This window comes from Rhinatrema bivittatum, chromosome 9 (assembly GCF_901001135.1).
Source record: "Rhinatrema bivittatum chromosome 9, aRhiBiv1.1, whole genome shotgun sequence".
NCBI lineage: Eukaryota > Metazoa > Chordata > Amphibia > Gymnophiona > Rhinatrematidae > Rhinatrema > Rhinatrema bivittatum.
Genome location: NC_042623.1, coordinates 29,139,769 through 29,161,963, shown reverse-complemented (window position 1 = coordinate 29,161,963; position 22,195 = coordinate 29,139,769).

The following is a 22,195-nucleotide window of genomic DNA, read 5'->3' as shown; positions in this document are numbered from 1 at the left end:
AACTATTGGCCAAACAGAACAACCTGGACTGCTACAAATCTCTGCAGAGAAACCACACCTCAGTCACTCACAGGCAGAACACAGACTAACCCTTACTTAATACAAAAATAAGGGACTACTAATTAGAAACAGAAATATGTAGCCAAAACCAAAATAGAAAGCCTAAGAAACCAAAATGAACAGTGGAACTTTAAAGAGAGAGCAAAATACAAAAAATATAATAATTCACATTCCCAAAGATGGCATTTCACAATTGCTAAAATTAAAACATTTATTTTACCTTTATTGTCTGATTTTATTTTTCCAAGCAGTTGGTCTCTCTTTTCCCACTTTTTCCTTGTTGGTCTTCTAATTCCTTTATCAGGGTCTCTCATCTTTCTGATTCTTCACTCTTCTAACTTTCTTCTCTTCCTCCCTTCACCCGCACACACACTACCTATTCTTACAAGCTGTCTCATACCCACACACAAGCGCTCTCTCACACATGCACAAGCTATCTTCAAAGGATACTAATGATGCATTAGAATTAGGGCTCCCCAACAGTGAGGTTCCATTATTTATTTAAGGATAGATTCAGGGACGGTAAATTTGAAACAACCGTGTGGGTGCACATGTACGCACATTTCTAGGCTCACGTATAACATACATGTGCAGGTGCACGCAAATGCCACTTCTACCACGTAAATGGGGGGATTTTAATGGACAAGCACATCGACACAATTACCAGTTTCCCCAATTCGTTCCCAGTTCGGCCAGGCAAGGGATAGGACTTCCAAAGCCTGTAATTTAAAAACTCACTTGAGCTAAAAGATTCCAATTTATCCCTATCAAATAGAAAGCAGAATGAAAATACAAACAAAAAACACACTTTGAAATGTTTGTATGCTAATGCCAGAAGTCTAAGAAGTAAAATGGGAGAATTACAATGTACAGCAGTGAATGATGATATAGACTTACCATAATTGGCATCTCAGAGACATGGTGGAAGGAGGATAACCAATGGGACAGTGCAATATAGGGGTACAAATTATATCGCAATGACAGAGAGGAGCATCTGGGAGGCAGGATGGCACAGAGTGTGCAGGGCTTTTAAAACTTTGATAAAATGAGAAAAATAGTTAGAAAAAAACTGAAAGGAGCAGCTACAAAGGTAAAAAGTGTGCAAGAGGCATGGACATTGTTAAAAAATACCATCCTAGAAGCAAAGTCCAGATATATTCCATACATTAAGAAAGTTGGAAGGAGGGCAAAACGATTACCGGCATGGTTAAAAGGTGAGGTGAAAGAGGCTATTTTAGCCAAAAGATCTTCATTCAGAATTGGAAGAAGAATCCAACAGAAGAAAATAGGATAAAGCATAAGTGCTGGCACGTTAAATGTAGGACATTGATAAGACAGGCTAAGAGAGAATTTGAAAAGAAGTTGGCCATAGAGGTGGCAACTCACAGTAAAAACTTTTAAAAATATATCTAAAGCAGAAAGCCTGCGAGGGAGTCAGTTGGACCGTTAGATGATAGAGGGATTAAAGGGGCACTTAGAGAAGATAAGGCCATTGCGGAAAGATTAAACGATTTCTTTGTTTCGGTGTTTACGGAAGAGGATATTGGCGAGATACCCGTTCTGGAGAAGGTTTTCATGGGTAATGATTCAGATGGACTGAACCAAATCACAGTAAACCTAGAAGATGTGGTAGGCCTGATTGACAAACTGAAGAGTAGTAAATCACCTGGACCGGATGGTATATACCCCAGGGTTCTGAAGGAACTAAAAAATGAAATTTCAGATCTATTAGTTAAAATTTGTAAAGAATCATTAAAATCATCTATTGTACCTGAAGACTGGAGGGTTGGCTAATGTAACCCCAATATTTAAAAAGGGCTCCAGGGGCGATCTGGGAAACTACAGACCAGTTAGCTTGACCTCAGTGCCAGGTAAAATAGTGGAAAGTGTTCTAAAGATCAAAATCACAGAACATATAGAAAGACATGGTTTAATGGAACAAAGTCAGCATGACTTTACCCAAGGCAAGTCTTGCCTCACAAATCTGCTTCACTTTTTTGAAGGGGTTAATAAACACGTAGATATAGATGAACCTGTGGATGTAGAGTATTTGAATTTTCAGAAGGCATTTGACAAAGTTCCTCATGAGAGGCTTCTAAGAAAAGTAAATAGTCACAGGATGGGGGACCACGTGATGCGGTGAGTGGAGAGGACGCATTCACCTCACGCTCCGGGTGCCTCTCCCTCAATAACGTGGTTCCGGCCCAGGGGCATTCCAGGGGCGTGGCCGCAGCCTCCGGACCAGTCCCCGGACCGGAACATGGCGTGCCTGCAACTGGCCGGCGCACACAAGTTACGCCTGCCTTGGGGCCGGAAGGAACGGAGGATGGCTGCACGGCTCGGTGCTGATTTTGCGCAGCCTTGCGCACGCCGACCCTGTATTTTATAACATGCGCGTGGCAGCACGCGCATGTTATAAAATCGGGAGTAGATTTGTTCGCGCCGGGTTGCGCGAACAAATCTACTCCCGTGCGCACCTTTTTAAAATCTACCCCATAAAGCGCAGCTCCTACAAGCCTATCATAAAAAGAAAGAGCTGATGCAGGGGGGGAAGAGAGTGCTCATTTTTCAAGATTTCTCTAACCATGTGGTACAGTTAAGACGGGCCTTTACGCCGCTATGCACAGAGTTGGTAAATCATAAGATTCGGTTTGCACTCATTTATCCTGCAAAACTTAAAATTGTGTACTGACTCAGGACGCCACCTCTTTGAAGAACCAAAGCAAGCTGAAAAATGTCTCCTTGCGCTGCCGGACGCAGGCACCTGAGGCAAAGCGTTGGAACTCTATAATTGGCTAATTAAAACTGAGAGAACCACATAATGGGAAGACAGAACCGTGAACCCAATATCTGAGTAAACACAAGTTTCCAAAGTTTAAAAGGTTAAAAGTGCTAAGAGATGAGTCAGGAATCATTTACACTACATGAGGCACTAATGTTATAAGCTTCAGAGAAGCAATGTTTGAGTTAACCTGAAATTATACGGCTATGTTAAAGTTTGTGAAATATAACAGGGGCAGGGCCACCCACGCATCTAAGAGTGATCCCTAAGAAAGGGTATGAATCCCTTTGGTAACAGTTGGCAAAAAGGGGGGAAGGGAGGGGGGTGGAGGATGCAGGAGGGAAGGGGGGTGGGCTTCGGGGTGAGAAGATGGGGGAGGTGTGTTAGATATGGACTACGAGGATAGGGGAAGAAGGGTAGTTTAAGCACATGTCAGATGCTGTCTGAGATATATCAGATTTGGAAGTTAAACTCCAAAAGTCAGCACAGCAATGGGAGCCAGGATTTTAGCATAGGCAAGAAGCGTCAGATCACTCTGAGAATAAGAGCAGTGATGTATATTCAAACAACAAAGAATAAATGGTGGATAATGTGATATACTTGTCCTGGAACGTAGTGGGGCTGGGCACGCCAGTTAAGCGAGAAAAGGTCCTCTCCAACATTAACAGACTTAAGGGGACAATTGTGTTTCTCCAGGAGACACACATGAAAGCGAATGCCCATTTGAAACTCAAAAAGAAAGGGTTTAATCAGATATTTGTGGCACATGGGACATCCCATAGCAGAGTTGTGGCTATCCTGATATACAAATCCATTTCCTTTCAACAACAACAAACATTGGCAGACCCAGGGGGATGATATATAATAGTCACGGGATTGCTCTTTGGTCAGTTGATTATCTTAGCCTCTATATATGGCCCAAACCAATATAACCATTTATTTTTCTCAGAGGTCGTGGCCAAAATTTTAATCCTTTATCAGGCAACCTATTGTGATGGGGGGGGGGGACGTCAGTTGTGTGGCGGATCCTGATTTGGACAGGATCTCCAAAGTTAAATCAAAACCTCTAGGTCAGCACAAGGGAATCTCCTTTCTCTGTGATTCATTACAATTGCTAGATGTATGGCGCATACTAAACCCTGACACTAAAGATTTCACTCATCTGGCAAGGGCTTCGGATGCTAAATCTCGTTTGGATTATGTACTTATTTCAGACTCGCTGTTTCCCCAGTTACGTAATGCTAGTATAGAATCGCTGGTAATCTCAGACCATAGTCCAGTAACCTGTCAGGTGGGGAGGAAGGGTAAATGCAGAAACCCAGCCACTTGGAAAATGCCCGCCTGGCTAGTTCAAGATAAAAAATTTAAAGAATTTTTTATTACAAAATGGAAAGTTTAAATCCTTTAATACCGAGTATCAGTCCACACCCATTTTATTTTGGGAAACAGCTAAAGTGGTCCTTGGAGGTAATATCATTGAATATTCTATACGTCATAAACGAGATCGAGACAAGGACATAATAAGCCTGACTTCCCAACTACACGAATGCAAAAGGGAACTAGGATTACGGGCTACCCCTAATGATTTTAAAAAATATTATCTAATACGTACAGAATTAAACGAGCTCCTCCACAAACGAGCGACCTCTTCATTATTCTCTTTGAAACATCGATTGTATCTATATGGAAACAGAGTGGGGAAACTGTTGTCGCATTTAGTCAAATGGGAAAAGAAGGCTAATCATATCACCCACTTAAAAGACTCTGGAGGAAAATCTGTCTACACGACAGAACGGATAGCCACCCTGTTTCATGATTACTATCGAGAATTATATAGTGCAGATAAGGAGGATACAGTGGTGTGGGAGAGATTCATGCAGAAAATCAACTTACCTAAACTAACTGAGGCCCAGGTGCAACATTTAAATGCCCCGATCCATGAAGGAGAGATAGTAAAAGTAATCCAGGGTTTACAAAATTTTAAGTTACCGGGACCAGATGGGATGTCGCCACTGTTTTATAAACTCCTTAAGTCGGAGATCGGAGGTAACATGGAAGCACTGTTCAATTCTATGGTAGCATCGGGAAAGATGCCGGAGTCGCTCCGCATGGCTACCATCATTGTACTGCCCAAACCAGGGCGCACTCCAGATACACCAACTGCGTTTCGTCCAATCTCCTTATTAAACATTGATATAAAAATCTTTGCCAAAGTGTTAGCCAACAGGTTGGGAAATATCCTACCCAACCTGATATCGGGAGGGCAAGCAGGATTCGTCAAGGGGCGAAGAGCTAGTATAAATATAAGGAGGTTGGCACAAATTCTACAGTTGTGTCAACAAAATATGTTCACTGAGCCAGTACTGGTGGGATTCGATGCCGAAAAGGCATTCAATAGGGCGTCCTGGTCATTTCTCCGATACACTCTGGACAAAATGGGGTTGGTCAATAGGTGCCTATCGAAGCCTTTCTCCTTAACCAGAGGCACCAGGCAGGGGTGTCCGATGTCCCCTCTGTTGTTCATTTTGTCCCTGGAACCTTTGGTTCATGCCTTACAACAGACTCTGGATGCCCTTACTATACACAAGGAAATAGTAATTCCAAACACCTTTTTATTTGCTAATGACATCCTGCTATTTGTTCCTCAAGCTCCCCAAACACTCCCACTAATATTGCAAACCTTTGAGGCATACGGCTCATTTTCAGGGCTAAAATTGAATTTTGACAAATCTGAGGTATTGGATCTCAAGGGCCATTTACGGACTAAATGGAGAGATCTCTCTCTTAGATGGGTAGACACCTCCCTTAAATACTTGGGAATTTACATCTCGAATGATACTAACCAATGGTACCATTTAAATTTACCTCCGATTATTGATAAAATTGGGAAATTGATCATTAGTTGGATGGAGCTTCCACTTTCCCTGATGAGTAGGATTGCATTATTTAAGATGTCCCTCCTCTCCAAACTTCTATATGTTTTTCAGACAATGCCATTAGTTCTAACCACCCCAGATTCCCACAGGTTGCAGTGACTATGTACGGCATTTCTGTGGCGAAACAAAAAACTGAGGATTGCTTTTAAAAAACTGATGGTACCGGTGGCAGTTTGGGGGTAGGGGTTCCCTAATATAACCCTTTATGACATAGCATGTGCATTACGTTCAGTAGGAGACTGGTTGTTTAATAGCACTTGTTTTTCAGATATATATTTAGACGGAAAGATTTTACATCCAATCGATTTGCGCTTTATACTGCTCGCCACCCCACAAGAATTATCTGCTCCGCTGCATAACAATATCCTAGTAACCTATAGTCTATGCGGGTGGAGAGCACTAGATAAACGACTAAATCTGAAGGAATGAATCTCGCTTCTACTACCTATTCGTGGTAATCCTCGATTCCCCTCAGGACAGACGGGACGCTTCTACCACACTCTGTCATCGTGGGGAATGGACACTTTCGCAGATCTTATGGATCCGTCCTCTCACAAACTTTACTCATTCTCTCAATGTCAGGACAAGTTCGGCTGGAGCCCCCAAGATTTTCTCCACTATCATCAATTGGCAAGTTATATAGCTCAAACATTTGGGACACAGTTGGAAAACGAGACCTCTGGGCCATTTCAGAGTTGGTGGGCCTCTTGAAATCACGCAAACAATCGCTATCCTCATTATACAAATTACTCCAAGTCACAACAACACAGAATGGGCTCCATATTCTGGCTGACCTATGGAGTAGGGACTTGGACTCAGTAGTAACAAAAGAGGACCTATTAGCAGCTAATCAATCCTTTCTGAAGGCGAAGCCAGCAGTATCAGGACGGGAATAATATTTACGGATCCTGCATAGGGTCACTATAATCTCCCGCTCGGGCATATCAAATGAAGCTTGTCCCTACTCCTGCATGCCTTAAGTGCCCTGCAGTAGAGGCAACGCTGACTCATGGGCTATGGGAGTGTCCACAGGTTCAAGCCTTTTGGACTGCTATTTGGAATTATTTGTCAACAGTGTATGAGAACCTGCCCACCCTAATCGCTGAATGGGCGATCCTAGGCGTGAGTCAGACAAGCTTGGACTGGGAAGCGTGTCAGCAACTACTAATTCACAAAGCACTGGGACAAGCGAGGAAATGCCTCCGACAATAGAATTTTGGATCTCAGAGATGTGTACGTTACTACAACTGGACCACCGAACATGGCTCCTGACTGAACCTCGTAAAAAAGGAGCATTCATAGCAATATGGGGCCCGTTCCTTCAACAACTCTCGGTGGAATGGCAGGAGAAATACGCGGAGAGCCCTGGACAGGAGGCTGGCTGCTCAGGGAGGACTATGGCGGAGGAAATGACTGAATAGGAGATACTTCCAAAGGACAGCTGATATATATCTCTTGTTAGCTCTGAAGATTCCCAGAATCGATCCTAGTTAAATACATATGAGATTTAATACTATATTTACACTCTCTATCCTCATCGGGCAGGGGAGGAGGGAAAGTGAGAAGGGGGGTACAATACGGAGAACAGGGGTCATCCACATAAATGTAAACTGCTGATTTAACTTGTATCTTGTACTCTCGAACATGTAAGATTTATTGACTTTTATTAAATAAACAGTTTATACCAAAAAAAAAAAAAAAAAGTCACAGGATAGGTGGTGATGTCCTTTTGTGGATTACAAACTGGCTAAAAGACAGGAAAGAGAGTAGGATTAAATGGGCAATTTTCTCAGTGTAAAAGAGTAAACAGTGGAGTGCTTCAAGGATCTGTACTAGGACCCGTGATTTTAATATATTTATAAATGATCTGTAAAGGAATTCGACGAGGGAGGTAATCAAATCTGCAGATGATACAAAATTATTCAGAGTAGTTAAATCACAAGCAGAATGTGATAAATTGCAGGAGGACCTTGTGAGACTAGAAAATTGGGCATCCAAATGGCAGATGAAATTTAATGTGGATAAGTGCAAGGTGTTGCACATAGGGAAAAATAACCCATGCTATAATTACACAATGTTAGGTTCCATATTAGGAGCTACCACCCAGGAAAAAGATCTAGGCATCATAGTGGATAATACTTTAAAATCGTCAGCTCAGTGTGCTGCGGCAGTCAAAAAAGCAAACAGAATGTTAGGAATTATTAGGAAGGGAATGGTTAATAAAACGGAAAATGTCATAATGCCTCTATATCGCTCCATGGTGAGACCGCACCTTGAATACTGTGTACAATTCTGGTCGCCGCATCTCAAGAAAGATATAATTGCGATGGAGAAGGTACAGAGAAGGGCGACCAAAATGACAAAGGGGATGGAACTGCTCCCCTATGAGGAAAGACTAAAGAGGTTAGGGTTGTTCAGCTTGGAGAAGATGGCTGAGGGGGGATATGATAGAGGTGTTTAAAATCATGAGAGGTCTAGAACGGGTTAATGTGAATCAGTTATTTACTCTTTCAGATAATAGGATTAAGGGGCACTCCATGAAGTTAGCATGTAGTACATTTAAAACTAATCAGAGAAAATTATTTTTCATTCAATGCACAATTAAGCTCTGGAATTTGTTGCCAGGGGATGTGATTAGTGCAGTTAGTGTAGCTGTGTTTAAAAAAGGATTGGATAAGTTCTTGGTGGAGAAGTCCATTACCTGATATTAATCAAGTTGACTTGGAAAATAGCCACTGCTATTACTAGCATCAGTAGCATGGGATATACTTAGTGTGTGGGTATTTTCCAGGTACTTGTAGCCTGGTTTGGCCACTGTTGGAAACAGGATGCTGGGCTTGATGGATCCTTGATCTGACCCAATATGGCAATTTCTTATGCTCTCATCTCTCACACACACACAAGCTCTCAGTCTCATGCTGTCCCACACACAAGCTTACACTCTCACAAGTTCTCATATTCACATAAGCAAACTCTCACTCATATACAGTACTCTTACACACACTCTCTCACATGATCTCCTGCACACACAAAAGTTCACATGTTCTCCTACACACTTTCAAGCTCTCACATGCTTTCCCATACACACACGCAAGCGCTCACTCTTACATGCTTTCTCATACAGACATGCAAGCTCACTCTCACATGCTTTCCCTTACACACAATCAAGCTCACTCTCATATGTTCTCCCATACACACAGGAAAACTCTCACATGGTTCCCCACACACAAACTGTCACAAGCTCTCTCCCTCCACCCATGTACACACAAGCTCTTACACACACTTCTTGAGCCCCCCGATGATCTCTGATTTATTTCACTTCGGTCACACCACGCATGGCGGACCTGCAGCCTGCTCCCAGTTTCAGCCGCTGGTGGTTTGCGCTCCGCCAGCGGCCCTGCAAGCTCCTGCCATCTTCACCCACTGGCAGGTTGGACTCCGCCAGGCGGCCCCCACAGCCTGCTCCCTCTTTCGCTTTCGGATCTAGAGGGAGGCAACTAGCTCCCTATTGACTCGCGCCCCGGACGATTACCCGATTGGTCTGCCCCTGCTGACATGCACGCTGCCGTTTGCAGGCAGAGCAGGACTTGAAAATCCGGACAAGTTCCGTTTTTTTCAGCAGGAATTGCGGACAGTTGGCAACCCTACGGCAGGGGCAGGCAGTGTGAAGCGGATGCTTCAGTGGTGTTCTGAGAGAAGCATTTTTTTGCCGCCTCAAACATCTGCCATCTGAAGCAGCCGCCTCACCCTGCCTCATTATAGAACCACCCCTGGACAAGGGAGCCTGAAGGAAGCTGGTAAGGTCTGCAGTTCAAGGGTATCCTCAGATTGGCAAGCTTTAGCGTGGGGAATACTGGCAGAAAGGTGCCAGGGAGACAGAGTAACTGAGGAGCAAGGATGGAAGCACACAGGCACCACAGTTTAAGGCTCATCATTGAGGTCAAACTTCAAAAGCCTTTAGAGTGAATCTCACAAAAGCTGAGCTTTGAATATTTCCCCTCACCAACCAGATAAATTTTGTGTGCACAGTGTTTGTTTGGATTAAAAGGGGAATCAATGTAGGTGGGTCTGGGTGGAGTTAAATTTTAGGCAGTGTGTGCACATATTGAGTGCTCCTTGGCTACAGTTACATGCACAAGTCTGCTTGGAAAAAGAGTACTCCTAACTTTTTACCTGGATAAAGTTATGCGAGAAACTTTATCTGATTTTATTCAGCAGACTTGTGCATGTAAGGTCCACTGAATATCCCAGACTGGTTACATGCATAACTTTCCCTGGGTAAATTTGCAGTAGTCTATTAGGTGGAACAGAAGGTCTGCCTCCACAAGAAGGTATGCTAGTGTACGCATGGTCCAAATGCCACTATTTTTACTCCTTAACCTGGACTTAATCTATGCTTAACCTCCAATCATAGATGATAATGGGCTGTATTGGTGGCAGTGGTAGATGATGCAATTTGGTAGTTGTACTTAGAGTTGCCAACTGGCTCTAGATTTTCAGGACAGGTTGATCCAGTCCTGGTTTTACTCCCCGCGAATCCAGGTACTTATAGTCTTGCTTTTTTATAGGAAATGCAATAGGGAAATCAAAATAAGTCCCAGCATGCAAGAGGATAAAACCAGGACTGGATCAACCTGTCCTGAAAATCTGGAGCTAGTTGGCGACCCTAACTTTAAGTCTGGGGGATGTCATAGGGTGGCATGTAATGGTATAAAAGGTGAGACTTGCAGTGAGTGCATGTGTTTTTTTGGGGGGTTTTTCTCTGCATTTCCCCATCTCTTTGAGTGCAGTGTGATTTTGCTCCCGGGGGCAGAAGCCGGTGGAGATATATTTTTTTTCCAAGGAGGGAGTGGATTTCATTCTCTGTTCCTAGGCTTAAGGTCTAGCCTCTTTTGCAAAGTAGCCCCTACGAGGACCACGGAGGTTTCATCACCTAACCTACCTGCTGATGCCGAATAGGTGTTTTTATGTTTTATCGATGAACGGCGCTGGATCTTTGCAAGGAATAAGTTCCTTATGCTGAAGAATTTGTTGAGCTACCAAGGATTTTGGGTTTGCTACTGACTGTTTATAGTGTGGAAGCCTGAGGATGATGAAACCTGTGCACGACAATCAATTTTTGAGTTTTAATAAGCCTCAGCATTATTGGATCCACCAGTCCCAGGAGAGGAGTAAACCGTTCTCCCAGGAGTTTGGGCTCTTTTAAGGTGATGAGGACCAGGGAACTGTTGCTAATTAGAAGCCAAGCACGTTGGCAGCTGCCACTTCATCTACAGGCTAAAAGCTTTCCCTGTCCAGTAAACGATAATCCTCTGAGCCCGGTCTACTACATCATCTGCGTGATCTTTTCTTTTTATGAACCCAAGTAACCAGTGGAAGGATTGGAACCCCTTACCCACCTGGTTTTATTTATTTTTTCTACCCTAGCTGGGATTACCCTTAAGAAGCTGATCTGTGACATAACAGGCAGAGAAATAAAACTGCTGTTTCAGTGCACCTACCTACATTTGTGAGTGCTTTTGGATTAAGGGACAGCAGTTTGCAGGCAGGTTGTGACCAGTGCCTTGTCACTGTATACGGTATATGTATTGCACAGTATAATGTGTGTGAGCGTGTGTATTTCCTTTCTCCATCTGCCGAGCAAGGGAAATTGAAATGTGCTTCCGAAAATTAACATTTAAACTGAACTGTCAGATTTGATTTGATTCTGGTTTTTTTTTTTCCTTTTCCCTGTGTGTGCGCTATGTACATTACTGCGTGCAGGGCATGTGTGCAGTATTCACATGTGTGGGAGCAGCGTGCACAAGCGGTATACACGTAAGTGTGGGAGCAGCGTGGACAGGCGGTATACACGTATGGGTGAGTGGGAGCAGCATGCACAGGCGGTATACACGTATGGGTGGGAGCAGCGTGCACAGACGGTATACACGTATGGGTGAGTGGGAGCATCGTTTACAGGCAGTATACACGTATGGGTGAGTGGGAGCAGCGTGCATAAGCGGTATACACGTATGGGTGAGTGGGAGCAGTGTGCATAAGCAGTATACACGTATGGGCGAGTGGGAGCATCGTGCACAGGCGGTATACACGTAAGTGTGGGAGCAGCGTGGACAGGCGGTATACATGTATGGGTGAGTGGGAGCAGCGTGCACAGGCGGTATACACGTATGGGTGGGAGCAGCGTGCACAGACGGTATACACGTATGGGTGAGTGGGAGCATCGTGTACAGGCGGTATACACGTATGGGTGAGTGGGAGCAGCGTGCATAAGCGGTATACACGTATGGGCGAGTGGGAGCATCGTGCACAGGCGGTATACACGTAGGTGTGGGAGCAGCGTGGACAGGCGGTATATACACGTGTGGGTGAGTGGGAGCAGCGTGCACAGGCGGTATACACGTATGTGTGGGAGCAGCTTGCACAGGCAGTATACACATATGGATGAGTGGGAGCAGCCTGCACAGGCGTATACACGTGTGGGTGAGTGGGAGCAGCATGCACAGGCGGTATACACGTATGTGTGGGAGCAGCATGCACAGGCAGTATACACGTATGGGTGAGTGGGAGCAGCGTGCACAGGCGGTATACACGTATGGGTGAGTGGGAGCAGCATGCACAGTCGTATACACGTATGGGTGAGTGAGAGCATCGTGCACAGGCGCTATTCACATATGGTGAGTGGGAGCAGCGTGCACAGGCGGTATACACTTATGGGTGAGTGGGAGCAGCGTTCATAAGCGGTATACACGTATGGGTGAGTGGGAGCAGCGTGCACAGGCGGTATACATGTATGGGTGGGAGCAGCATGCACAGGCGGTATACACATATGAGTGAGTGGGAGCAGCGTGCATAAGCGGTATACATGTATGGGTGAGTGGGAGCATCGTGCACAGGCGGTATACACGTATGGGTGGGAGCAGTGTGCACATGCAGTATACACGTATGGGTGAGTTGGAGCAGCATGCACAGGAGGTATACACATATGGGTGGGAGCATCGTGCACAGGCGGTATACACGTATGGGTGAGTGGGAGCATCGTGCACAGGCGGTATACACATATGGGTGGGAGCAGTGTGCACATGCGGTATACACGTATGGGTGAGTTGGAGCAGCATGCACAGGCAGTATACACGTATGGGTGGGAGCATCGTGCACAGGCGGTATACACGTATGGGTGAGTGGGAGCAGCGTGCATTAGCGGTATACACGTATGGGTGAGTGGGAGCAGTGTGCACAGGCACTCAGGCTGCTCTGTGCTTGTCTCCCAGCTTTTTCTAGCTCTTGTTTTCATTTTTCTTTCTCTCCTAGATTTTATACCATTCTCCTAGCTCTTTTTCTGTTACACTCATTCCCTCCCGCTCCTCTTCCCCTTTTACGTATTTTTTCCCAGCCCTTAGGGAGGATGGAAGCAGAATAAAAACAACAAAACAAAACATTCCAGCCAAAAGAACGGGGCAAGTCACAAACTCAGAAATGACAGAAACAATTTTTCCTTTATGTTTTTATTTTTAACCATCTGTGCCTGTTTCAGCACAAAGAGAATTTCACCATCGCCAAAGCTGAGGAAATGGCCTTCGCCTGTCACCCGCTCTTCACATTTTCCGCTTGGTTTTTTTTTTTCCCTCGGATAAAATAGTCGTCACTTCATTCTGCCCTTGCCGTCAGAATTGTTTTCCCTGCCTGACAACGTTGGAGTGGGGAGGCTGCAGCCAGCTGCGCTTAGTGCGCGGGGCTGCCCAGACCTGTCCTGGGGCCCGGATTCCTGTGCACACACAGGAGCGGCTGTAACTTTGTGCATGTTTATGTACATGCACTCTAGCGAAAATTAAACCTATGCACATCCATCGTGTCTACAGTTCCCCCACGAACGTCTAGTTATAATGGGCGTCAAAGTGCATACGAAATTGCTTTTGTGCATATTTTTTCACGAGTAAAAAGAATTAACCCATGGAATTCAGCCAAAGGCGGGTACGGGAAACTGTAATCACCCAGAGCATGCGCGCACTTTCAGAATGCGCGCAAACTTGGCCGCAATTTTTTACAAAAAGAGGCGTTTCCTGAGCGGATGCTAGATGTACGTGCGTGCCTTACATTTTCCAAAGTTACGCATGTAGATGACACACGACTAACATGCATATCTGTACACACACACACACACACCCGGTTTGGCATCGCCGGAATACACGCGACAGCCCGAAATTGGTCTCTTCTTTTAAGACTTAAAAGCATGGGCGCAACTTTGCATTCAGGAGGCCGAGTGAAAATTTAGCCCATTATCTTCATCTAAATTACTTTCTTGGTTTTCTTTTAACAAATTTTAAACTAAGAAAACACTCCACATGGGCATGCACACGCCCGCCAATGCACTGATTGGAGATGGCGGGTCCCGTGCAATTCCACTTCCTCCCGGCCCTCTAAATCTGGAGCGCTGTCATTGAGACGGGCGCCGTTTCCTTACGTCCCACAACCAGCAGGTCTGATTTACGTGCTGAACCTTTCCGATCACTGAGGGGACAGAAACGGCGGAGGCGGAGGAAGGTACTTTCCAGGCCTGCTCGGGGGACACCCCGCTTCCTGTCCTCTTCCCGACACTCACTGAGGTGTGAGGGGGGCCAGGCTGCTAGGGTCGGCACTTCCTCCGTCCTCGGCCATCAATACAGAAACAGTTACACAACATAATAATTGATTGTTAAAAAAAAACAAACAAACAACAAATGCATCCGTCCAGTCTGCCCTGTTGCAATTCGTCCACTTCCGGTAGATTAATTTACAGATGATCACACTTGCCCCATGCCCCCAGCCATCATGTCTTTTACATCAACTTTCAAAGCCTTTGTTATCACCGCCTTCCATATCAGTCCCAAGTGCGCCCAGCACCAGCAAGCTTGTGGATAAAGGCGAGCCAGCCAACACAATGTATTTGGATTTTCAGCAGGCTTTTGATAAGTCCCTGATGAAAAGCTGCTCAGTAAACTAAAGAGCCTTGGGACAGGAAGAAGGTCTTGCTGTGGACAGGTAACTGGTTAAAAGTCAGGAAAGAAAGAGAGTAGGACTAAATGGTCGGTTTTCCCAATGGAAAGAGGAGAGTACTGGGACTGGTGTTTAACTTATTCATTAATGAGCTGGAAAAGGGAGCGAATTTGAAGGTGACAAAAATATTCAGTCGTTAAAGCACAAGCAGAGCATGAGGAAGTGCAGAAGGACATTATCAGACTAGGGATAGGGAACTGATAGGACCCAGTGCCCCGCCGACCACCGCAGCCCACCTGCCACCCGCCCTGCAATCCAGGCCGGTGACCACGTGGACCTCCTCCGACGGCCCTCCCAGCGCTCCACACAGCAACCCAATCAGAAGCCGGAATGGAACGGACGCCAGAGGAGGAAGACCGGTAAGAGCCCTTTAAATTCGGGTTCTCCTCTGCGGCGCCGCGCGCACAAAGGAGCGCAACTAAGGGGCCTGCCCCTTATTGCGCCCCTTCGTGCGCCCCCCAAGCACCCCAAACAGCCACGCAGCTCATACGCAAACGAAACCCCTCAGATTGATCTACCTCTCTGCTGTACTGCCTTGACTGCACACCACGTGCCTATCTGCACGAATCATTCAGACCAAACCCGTCTGACCTGTGGAAGCACGACCCAGGCCACTAGATCAGACCACCGACTTCAACCATCGAGCTTGTAGCCTCCACCGCAGCCAGACCGACCATGAGCTCACCGGACCCGACCATCGGAGGGGCCCCAGGTTGTGCGGTAGGCGCGCACCGCTCGGGATAAGACCTACCCGATCTCCCAGGACCACATGCGTCGACACTCCGCCATTTAACCCTACTCCTCTTCTCCACAGGCATAGAGCAAGACCTGCTCCTAAGACCCCTACTAGTCCCAAGGCCCCTCGCACCGAAAGTGCTCCACTAAGGGGTACACCCTCCTTAAGCCGACCTTTGTGCCCCCCCTCGAAACCCTCCTACATAAGCTCACCCACCCTTCCCCCCTCCTAAATCTGAACAGAGTAACTACCCTCCTCCTCCCCTTCCACTATGGCTACCCCATGCCACATTCCCAAACTCACCTACCGCCCTCACCACCGCCCCACCATCCTCAACTCCCTCCAATCAGACGCCTCACCAACATCCCTATAAACCCTAACCTTATTCATTCCACCCTCACCATTCTCACCTTATTCCTCATCAATGCCCAATCAATTACCAAGAAAATACCCATCATCCATGACCTGCTACATGACTCCCGTCCCGACATCCTATGCATCACTGTATCCTGGCTGAAAAGTTCTGACACCGTCCTTCTGAATCAACTACCCAGAGACACCTACAACATTTTCTCAATACCCAAACCAAAAAAGAAAGGAGGCGGCCTGCTTTTCTTAGCACACAAAAAACATAAATTCTCTTCCATCACAGTGAATTTACCCCCCCCCCCCCTTTCGAGACCAACCTATTCAAATCAAAAAACCTGCAAATCCTCTATGCACCCCCTGAACTCCTCCAACACAACCTGTCCCCCCTTATTGAGGTCATAACCACCCACATCAACATGCAGAAGCCTGCCATTGTTCTAGGGGACTTCAATCTCCACATAGACACCATCCCCCTCTCCCCCACTTGTGAACTTCTACTCTCCACCATGACAGCTTTTGGATTTACCCAAATCATCAACACACCCACCCACAAATCCGGCCATATCCTGGACCTAATCTTCATCAACATCAAAACCCCCCACATGGGTATTCCCACAACCACTCCAATTCCTTGGTCTGACCATAGCCTTATCCAAGCCAAGTTCCAACTCCATCTCTACCCAATGACAACAAGCAAGCACGTCATTGAATTTAGCAAACCATGCTCCAGTGAAGACCTCGCTGACCGACTACCTGAAGCCTTAAAGACATTCAACAAAAACAATGCCAACTCTGCCACGAACTCCTGGATATCCATCAACGATGACATAGCCAAATCATTATGCCCCACCATAAGAAAAGAAATCAAAACTTCAACAAAGTCCAAATATCCCTGGTACTCCACCGAACTAAAAACCACAAAACGATCCCTAAGACAAACCGAGAAACAATGGAGAAGAAACCCAACATCAGCTCTGAAAGACAAATACAGAACCCTACTTCACATATACTCTACGAATCTCAACACAGCAAAGCGGAACTTCTATTCAACAAAGATCTATGAATACCAGTTCAATCCTGGAACACCTTTCTCTTATGTCATGGAACTAACCAACCCTATCCAAAATGACGATGTCCCAAACTCCCCCTCCATCTCCAGCGAAAACCTAGCGCAATTCTTCAAAGACATGGTCAACAATATCATCTCCAAGATTCCCCCAGTCTGCCAAGACACAAAGGAACAAATCTCACACATCTCCCCTTGGTCACTATTCGACCCTGTAGCATCAACTGAAATAGAAACCATCATCAAAAAAACCAAGCCCGCTTCCCACCCACTAAACCCCATACCAGTCAAAACCCTCAAACTCATCAGCAAGCTCATCTCCAAACCCATAACCGACATTATCAACCTTTCACTTGAACAAGGCATATTCCCCGACAAACTCAAAAACACTCTGGTCAAACCCATTCTCAAAAAACCTCAACTCGACAAATCCGACCCAGCAAACTACAGACCAGTATCCAACCTCCCATTCTTAGCCAAAATCCTTGAAAAAACAGTCAACAACCAACTCACAGAGCACCTTGAAAACCATAACATTCTCCTACCTGCTCAGCACAGTTTCAGAAAATTATTCAGCACTGAAACCCTCCTCATCACTCTATCCGATACCATCATCAGAGGAATTGACCGAGGCCAATCCTATCTCCTGATACTCCTCAATATATTCACCACCTTCGATACCATTAACCACAAAACATTACTAACCAGACTCAAAGAAATTGGACTACGAGTCACTACAATCAAATGGTTTGAATCTTATCTCACAGGCAGATCCTTCACAATAAAGACAAATACCTCAGAGTCATCCCAAATACCACTTACGCATGGCGTCCCACAAGGATCCTCCCTTTCCTCCACCCTATTCAACATTTACCTCCTCCCTCTATGCAAATTCCTCTCAGATTCTGACATCTCTCACTTTGTTTACGCCGATGACATACAAATATTACTCCCCATAAATAAAACCATCGAACACATTTAAACAGCTGGAACCAACTCAGCATGAAAATTACTCTACTACTTTCACAACTATCCCTCTGCCTCAACCAAAACAAGACCGAAATACTACACATATCCAACGATCACTCAGCAACCCCCCTCAACAACGAAACCCACAGAAATGCTGAATCGCAATTTACGAATACGACAAGAAATTTGGGAATAACTATTGACAACGAACTCAACCTCAAACACCACATCTCCAACATGGTCAAAAACAGTTTCTATAAGCTGCAGACACTGAAAAAGCTCAAACCCCTTCTCCATACAATGGATTATCGGACAGTACTCCAAACAATAATCTTCTCCAAACTTGACTACTGTAATACAGTACTCCTCGGCCTCCCCGAATCATCCATCAGACCACTTCAGGTACTTCAGAATGCTGCTGCCAGATCCATCCTGAACATAAAGAAATGCAATCACATCACACCCACACTCAAAGCTCTACACTGGCTTCCTATCAGCCAACGAATCCAATATAAAACTCTCACCCTCATCCACAAAAAATAAATAACAATGAGATGAACTGCCTAAACACTGCCATTATACCATACACCCCACAAAGATCTCTCAGATCATCAGACACTGGTCTCCTCACTGTCCCCAACTCCAAAGCAGCGCACCTCTCCTCTACCCGTAAGCGAGCCATATCTGTAGCCGGCCCCACCCTATGGAACTCCCTCCCACCGCACCTCAGAAATGAACCTTCCACGCAAATCTTCAAGAAACTTCTCAAAACCTGGCTCTTCAGAAAAGCCTTCCCGCCAGATACATAACCCCCACCCTCTGTCTGGGCCCTTCTACAACTTTAAACTAACACCAGCCCTTCCCTAACTCCCCCCCCCCACCCCCCGGCAATCCGTCCCTCTACTCCATCTAAATTAGTTTCCTATCCCCCACCCCCCGTCCCCCCTTCCCCCATCCCTCCCAGCCTCCCTCTAAGCGCGTCCCCCCCTATCCATCCATCCTCAGCCTCCCTGTAAACGCTACCCTCCATGGAATCCCCATCCTTTTCCCTCCCTGGTCCCAATTCAGATCTTTATTGTTAAGTTCCCCTCCAATGATTCAATTTCTCTGTTATATTGCTACATGTATATAGTTAACCTAACTCACCCTTACTATGTTACAATGTCTGAATGTTTTAATTCTAATATCTAAATGCACCTCTTTAATTTTATTTTACAAGTTATCATGTTCAATGTAAAATAAGCAGACCTTGCCTTATTGTTATGTTAGATGTAAACCGATGTGATATCTCGATCGAATGTCGGTATATAAAAGCCACTAAATAAATAAGAATAAATAAATAATTGACGGATGACACTGAATGTGAATAAGTGCAAAGTGAAGCCTATCTATAGGTAGGTACACCATGCTAGATTCCGTATTAGGAGTCAGTACCCAGAAAAAGGTGCTTCGTGTCTTTGTGGATAATACATTCAAATACTCAGCTCACTCTGCTGTGGCAATTTAAAAAGTAAACATAGTATTAGGAATTATTTCTAATGGCATGGAGAATAAAACTGTGAATATCATAATGTCCCTATAGATCTAAGGTGCGATTGCACTTTCTGTGTTGCATGCAGTTCTGGCGACTTGATCTCAAAAAAAGCTACAGCAGTGCGGCGAAGAGCAACAAACGGGATACCAGGGGATGAAACGGTTCCCTGATGAGAAAGGCTAAACAGGCCAGGGCTCTTCAGCTTGGAGAAAAGGTGATTAATGAAGGGATGTGATACAGGATTATAAAATCATGAGTGGAGTGGAACAGATGAACAGGGAATGGTTATTAACTCTTTCAGACAGTGCCCGGGGACTAGAGGACACACCATGAAAATAACAGCAAACTGAAAAGAAATTGGAGAAAGTTTTTTTTTTTTCTTCACTCAACACGATATTTGTTTCTGGCGGATTCGGTGGGGTTTGGACAGCTTCTGTCCATAAACAATTATTAGCCAGGCAGACTTGGGGGAAAGTCGCCGCTTATCTCTGGAAGTGGGCAATAAGCAATGGATCTGTTTTTTTGGGATCGGCTAGGAATTTCCTAGAGCTCTGGATTGCTGGGCTTTGAAGACCTGTGATTTGCCCCAGCAAGGCACTTATATTCTCAGCATCTCTTAAAGTGCTGGCCTCTCGCACTTCAGGCCTTACTGTCCTCTATGATTCCTGCAAGATCAACACTAAATCCAACTCCGAGGTCCCCTCCCGTGACTTATTACCAGGTTTTCTAATAATCCACAGAGCTAGCAGAACTAATGAATTAACTGTGCAAAACCTCTGGGCCTCTCTATGCTCCCTGAAGTTTTAGTTTTAACCATGAAGGTTACCCCCCTGCCTTTTTGAAAGCCTTGATACAGGCATGCCGCTGCTGTTAGGGTCAAAACCGCCGCTCCATGCAGGTTATCCCAATGTCATCTTGGAAGCCCAATGCAGTCCTACCACCGCACTGGTCATATCCGGGTCTGCTACTCCATGCAAGTTCCTCTTGGCTACCCCCATAGCCTGTGGTGCCACCCGGTCTTGTTTCTGCTGCCCCTTCACACTTTGAAAGTAAGGACCCTCTGGGGCAGATTTTCAAAGGATTGCGCGCATAAGATACGCGCATAATCCCTGAAAAGCTGCCCCTTCCACCCCCTGCGCGCACCGAACCTATCTTGCATAGGCTTGGCGGCGCGCACAAGCCCTGGGACGCACGTAAGTCCCGGGGCTTTCCTGGGGGGGGGGGCGTGTCGTGGCCGGCGCATCATCGGGGGGGGGGGCGTTCCAGGGGCATGGACGCGGCCTCCGGACCAGCCCCCGGACCAGAACACGGCGCGTCGGTGCGCGTAAGTTACGCCTGTCTTGGGCAGGCGTAACTTTTGAAATAAAGGTAGGGTGGGGGAATTAGTTAGGTCCGGGGGGGGGGGGGGCGGTTAGTTAGGGGAAGGATAGGGAAGGTGGGGGGCGCCGGAAAGAAAGTTCCCTCCCAGGCCGCTCGATTTCGGAGCGGCCTGGGAGGGACCTGCGGCTCGGCGCTCGCAGGCTGCCGATTTTGCGCAGCCTTGCATGCGCCGACCCCGGATTTTAAAAGATACGCGCGTATCTTTTAAAATCCGGCGTTTGCGCCGGTTGCGTGTACTTTTTAAAAATCTGCCCCTCCGTGTTTATCCCATAACTTTCTGAAGGATAGCAAACCAGGCAGAGGAATCATGGGGAATGCGCGAGTGAGAAATGCACTTTGCCGCTGTATCCGGGTGTGTAGGTTAATGGATAGCAGTCTACAGGTTTCCATCTGACAGTGTTTATATGTGGATGGGTGGCAAGCAGCATAGCTATAGGTTTCTATGTGATGGATTTGTATGGGTCACGGTGCAGGCAGATGGTTGAGGATGAAGCCACATATCTGTAGTTGCCTGAATAGGTGCGCTTGATGAATTTGCCCATAAGCCAGATGAAGAAGATGCAACAGAGAGCGCACAGCTATGTGTGGGAAACATTGTCTGGATAAGGCATGTCGGTGGGGAGGAACCTTGTTGGATTAGGTTTCTCCCTCCCCTCCCCGGACAATCACATCCGCCTGTGAACCTGTTCCCCTGCTGCAAATCATGAAGAGCCTGACTGCCCAGTCATTTCTCATCCAAGGACCAGGAGGGCAAATGTCAGGTAGATTTTGTAAGATGATTGCATTATGAATGTATATGAGAGATGAGAAAATGGACGGTAGCTATAAACGGACGACTGACATCACTGCTCACAAGTTTCGGACCTGTGCTAATTCAGCCCCTGTCTATGTATGGTAGTGTGTGAGCACGCATGACTAAAGACTTTTATCTGGTTACGTATCGCTGTATATTAACATATATATCCGTGTGAAAGTTCTGCACTCTCCACAGCGAGTGCGGGGCCCACATTTTCAGCTGAACATTTCCCTAAATTCTGCCTGGTGCTAAAAATAAATGCTAAACTCCTAGCTTTATTTTTCCTTCCCTGTATCCACCACCATAACCATTCACTTTTTAGGCTTCTACATTTACAGGTCTAATGAAGGTAGGAGTCTAAATGTGGGCACTCAGCCCCTGTCTACCTTCAAAAGGGCCAATTTAGCAGTCTAACTCCCTGCGTTAGGTACCTAAAGCCATTGCAAATTGACCTCTGAGCGTCCGGTGCCGTGCTGGAGGTGACTCCTGGGGGCTTTCGGGAACCCCTGGTTAAGTTATTGTCTGCCAAGCGAGAGT